The sequence below is a fragment of the Adiantum capillus-veneris genome, chromosome 22, assembly GCF_014529385.1.
Source record: "Adiantum capillus-veneris isolate H3 chromosome 22, ASM1452938v2, whole genome shotgun sequence".
Classification (NCBI taxonomy): Eukaryota; Viridiplantae; Streptophyta; class Polypodiopsida; order Polypodiales; family Pteridaceae; genus Adiantum; species Adiantum capillus-veneris.
Window position 1 is genome coordinate 122,516,830 of NC_140952.1, and position 5,568 is coordinate 122,522,397.

Genomic DNA, 5,568 nt, shown 5'->3' on the forward strand with positions numbered 1-5,568 from the left:
TTTACCCTTGCCATACTTTGAGCTTCTACCCACCTAGTCATGTAATCTACAACTACTAGAATGGAGTTTACCATTTTTTTCTAGGCAGTGGACCCATAGAATCAATGCCCCACTTTTCAAAGGGTCCATTTGCAATCATGATTTGCCTTGGGCCATGTATCAATCTTCTATTTCCATTTACCTGACAGTTGTGATAGCTTTTACACCAATGTTGGACATCCACATGCAGGCTTGGCCCAAACATATCCTGCAAGATAAATATTCTTTAAAGTTAGCTCTTTGGCAAAATGACCACCACATGCCTCCTCATATAAACTTTTTAGAATGACTAGAATTTCATGATAGTTGGTACTCTTCTGCACTCTTGATCCTTCCCTCTGTAATTTCCTTGTATTTGATGTGGCAATGCTACTTGTGCTCGCCAGGTGCTGCCCTCTTTTGCCGATAGCCAACTCCCTTGCAAGCTTGACACCGAGCTACCCGGTTTTATGCACCATAGATTCCCTTTAAGCTCTATCTCAAGGCCAAGATATCTCAAGCCTTGCTTTCCTTTTCTCGACTCTACTACTTTCCCTAAAGCTCCAAAATGCTATGAGCTCTCACAGTTGCTGCCAAGCTGGTTGATTTGCTGCTGTTCCTTGCAAGCCTTCAAAAGGCCATGCTTGCTAACTCTGCCCAAATTCTCTAGAAAGATTCCCTACTTGTGTAGAGCTTCCTTCCTCTACTTCTTATAGAGATCCTCCAAATCCTTGAAGATTCCTCACATGCCTGAGAGGGGCTGCACGCGTGCTGGGGTGTCGAGATCCGCGATCTTGCCTGATCCGTACTAGATCCGCCCGAAATTACTCTGGTCCAATGCCGCAAAGCACCAAACACTGTCGTTACGAGAGATTACTGCCGCCACCAAGCCGTAGCTTTGATACCACTTGTGAGTGCATGTGTGCAGGTATGCGTGCGTGCACGGTGTAGTGTGGTGCATGTGGGGAAGGGGAGGAGCACAAGATGGTGTGGGTGGATCAATCTCTGGAACTAGTGAGTAAGGTGCTCCTTATTCTTATGTATACAAAGAATAAGGAAGTGTACACATGTGGGCGAGCGGCCAGCAGGACACCAGACTTCCGGCCCTGGGCAAAGGTGTAGTGCCTTTACCCCAACTGTTAGGCCACAAATTTGGACAGGCTTTGAAGAGTTCTGTATCATTGAAGCCTTCAACAACTTTCAAAGGGTTTGAGGTGATTTGGTCACCACCACTGAACAAATCAATGGCATCATTTTTATCAATATACCAAAATAGGGAGTTAACAAGAATCACCTATAAAATGGTGCAAGGGATGTTGCTGCTGTGCGTGCCATAGATGGTGTATTTTGTCCCATGTGACCAAGAATTGTGATGGATGATCTTGAAGAATGAAAAGGTTTGACCTCTTCTCTTTCAACTTTGACCTAAAAAATAAGGGGATTCTGCATGCAATATGATTGAGAAGTTTCATCGGAAGGATCAATTACCGTCGGGCATTCATTAGTAGGCAAGGTGAAGAAGAGGGCACTTGTGGAGGACACAAACACTAACTCTATAAAAGGAGACAAGAAATCCAAAACATAAAACTCCTAAATTGGCCACAAAGAGACTTCAAGTTTGCAGTTCATACTTATAAGGATGGGGGAGAGGCTTCCAACTTCTCCCGTCTTAATGCATTGTGAGGATTTGAAGGAAGATAATTCTCTAGCTGTTATGCTTGGAGCGCAGTTGTGCACCTCTACTTCTCTCTTGGGTTTCTCTTAATTGCCCTTTTCTCAGCAGGAGGCATGTCAGTCTCTTAACTCCATGGCAACCCCTTTGCACTTTCCAGGAAAGCCAGTTTGGGGGTCTGCACTTCTTGACATACAAGCTCGACTTCAAAAAGAGATTTCTCGGGTTGATGCAACCCAAAGGGAGGCATGCGGGGCCACTCTTTTCCATCAGATGTTGGATTCCTCTTTGCATCACATCTATGAATTGTTGCTACATGTTCCCTCCACAGAGCAAGAAAAAAAGGATGTGCAAGACCTAGTAGGCTCCACAAGCCTCCTTCTACAAACCTCTATGGAAAGGCTTCACCATTGAATGCATCACCAACTTCCCTTGTGGACATACAAGTGGTCTTGCTGGAGCCACTTGTGACTCTCATATGCTAATAATTGGTGCTTGTACACTCGTGTACTATAATCTAGACAATTTTGGTAGTGTACATATATTCATTAGTCCAAACTAACAGTTGCGACACAATATGTGCTTCATCATTTTCTTGAGAGCCAACTCTATTGGCCAAACTAACAGCCATGTGATCAAGCGTGCCAGTGACCCCAATAAATTGTACTCTTACACCACCAACCGACTTAAATGAAGAGTGCTGCTATCTGAAGCACTCCGCATTTGGTATACATATTAGCCAATGCAATGCCAAGCATGGTATCTTTTCTCAACAGCCCCTATATAACAATATCATCTTGAAATATTTTGCCCATATTAGTGTCTTGTGTAGTGTCACATGTAGCTTTCAAGATGCCATCATATATTAAAGACTTCATTGCTAATTTGAACCCGCTACAAACAACCCACTGCTTCTTGGCCTTGCATGCACATTGGGCATATCATGCAATTTGTGCATTCCAAGAGATAATGCTTCCTGAAGTACACCACATTTAGCATCAAGCAGGAGTGTTGAACTGATTGCCGGTGCATTCATACAATGTGGTGGAAATGCTTGAGATGAAAACTCCCCCCCCCCCCCCCCCCCCCCCCTAAATTTTTTTTTCTCTTTCATTCTCCACATTGGCTCAAGAGTTTGAAGTGTTAAGTGCACGAGCAAAAAGCACATCCTACTATAATTTAGGCCTCTATTACACACGGATGAGTGTGCTACATGTGTGCCCAAATCAAATGCATGCGAGGTGGTGGAAAACCTTCCATGTAGTTGAGTTGGCAGAAGAAGATCGTCCGAGGAGTCGAGCCTCACCCAAGACCACACCTACGACACTAATTGGTGCAAACCTCTGATCAATTTTCCGGTTGCTCTTCACTGGCAACAATGCATCCATAGTTCCTATGTGACATGGTCCTCGATAGCACACCTTTTGCTACTCATTGAGGTGTCAGACAGTCAGTCCCATGTTGTTCATGAGTGTGACATGGACCTTATATTCTTTTAATATACTTTGAAGGAATTTTTTATCGATGTTCCTCTCCAGTTCCACCCCCTAGTGTGAGCCCAAGGGTGATGGAAGAGGATCTTCAAATGTTATTCTGGTTGGAACCATAGGATTTTAACACACTCTTTCGCCACACTCATTTGAACTTTTTTTCCGCATATCAATGTCTTGCATCCGTGGGGTTTCCATCTCATAACAGCTTCATGACACTTGTTAGAGACAATTCACACCAGGTAGAGTATAACGCCCATCTCAAAGCATTAGTCTACCCCCACTTAGGATTTTAACTTTGCCAAAAGTAGTAGATTTCTCTTCAACCCCGCCAAGTTGAAGTGTTCACATAATGAGCAAGCAAAGAGACGACATTGCTAACATGATCGATAGTTCTACCGACCTATCTGTGTGAAACACCTATAGGCTTGAAAAGGATTTTTGTATCCAACCCTCAACTTTTAATGGTGGTGAATGCCCACAACTATATTCCCTTACATACTGTTAGTCATGTTTTGCATACTATTAGCAAACATGACGGAAAGAATTACACTATTCCACTCACCTAAGTTTTCATTTCATTTCATTTTGAATATTTTGAAGAAATTATTTCTTTCTTTCTACACAAATTACAAGAGAATGTGCCCACAATTTTTAAAAAAAATCATGGTACATGAGTATCTCAAGAGATGCCGTTGTGGAAAAGAGGAAATGGGGCTCCTATAGGGAGTGAGTGTTGAGGAGTTGAAGACATGCGGATAGCGAGCCACTTGGACACTTGACATAGAGTTGTGCAAGGAGGCAACCATCATCAAAACGTAGGGACAGTCACCTACCTGGTGGAGTGTGCGTAAAGCAACAGGTGCAAAGTCCATGAACTCTTAAAAAAAGTTATCATGGATGTGTAGCAAGCACCAAAGCCTTCTTGTCTTAATGGCTAATGGGAATGACTCGATCTATCAACAAGGTGTAGAGTTCAAGTTCTTGCAACATTTTGTGATAAAATAGCAAGGCTAGAATGTGGACAAAGGGTGTTGTTAGATAACATCTATCTAGATTTGACCTAATAAAAATAAGAACTTACCAACAGTATGTATTTGCATGTGCTACAATTTCAAATTTCAAATCTTCTACAATTCTTCTAAATGGAAGGATGTTGTACCTTGATGATGGGATATAAGTTCAAACATTAACTAGGGGCTCTTAGCCATTTTAGTTAACTGGCAGGCCTCTTGATTTAACCACCTTTTTTTAATAGTAATGCCTCTCTCTCTCTCTCTCTCTCTCTCTCTCTCTCTCTCTCTCTCTCTCTCACACACACACACACACACACACACACACACACACACACACACACACACACACACACACACACACACACACACACACACACACACCCCATTTCCCCTTTAGTTCAAGACTTCTTAAATTGATGTTTGTGGTCACCTGGAGTTGTTCCCATGACTGCAAATCACACACAATAGAAAAAGATTTGCAGTCATGGGAACAACTCCAGGTGACCACAAACATCAATTTAAGAAGTCTTGAACTAAAGGGTAAATGGGGTGACCAACCTGTGTGTGTGTGTGTGTGTGTGTGTGTGTGTGTGTGTGTGTGTGAGAGAGAGAGAGAGAGAGAGAGAGAGAGAGAGAGAGAGTCTTAACCATTTATGCAGTCTATTATACCCATTTGGTTTTGTATCTAGTAGGAGTAGGTATCAATTGATTTTAATTGAAAAATCAATGTAATCTACGAGAAGGTAAAAAAAGAAGTCTATAAACCTTAAGGGAGATCTCTATGTTGTGTGACAGAAGGAAAAACAACACATAGTTTTCTCCTCTCTCTCTCTCTCTCTCTCTATGTCTCTCTCTCTCTCTCTCTACACGAGCCGAAAAGCCTCTAATTGGTTGGTCAAATTAAGCTCAAAGATCACCCTTCCCAACAACTTCACTCTCTCTTCCCATGCACTTGTCTCTTAGCGTGCATCATCTGGATCATTGATCCTTTGGTCGGCAGCTCTAGTGTGCTCACAATTAAAGCTTATATTAGTAAGCCACCTTCTCCCTCCTTCTTGCTAGCTGGCTGGCTGCACTAGGTGATGTGCTCTCTCTCTCTCTCTCTCTCTCTCTCTCTCTCTCTCTCTCTCTCTCTCTCTCTCTCTCTCTCTCTCTCTCTCTCTCTCTCTCTCTCTCTCTCTCTCTCTCTCTCTCTCTCTCTCACACACACACACACACACACACACACAAATACATGAGTCATTACTCAAGCTTCACCACTTTAATTAGTTTGGAAAAACTTGGTTTTTTACAGAAAAAACCCTCCCGGCCTTCACCTTTACATGTCTAGTAAACCATCAATTACATGATCGCACAAACATCTATCACAGTA

General features: G+C 42.7%; 1 pseudogene; it reads right to left on the reverse strand.

Annotated features, from left to right (window-relative positions):
• Positions 1-1,757: 1,757 nt before the first annotated feature.
• LOC147430138 (uncharacterized) lies at positions 1,758-2,239 on the reverse strand (annotated as a pseudogene).
• Positions 2,240-5,568: the final 3,329 nt, after the last annotated feature.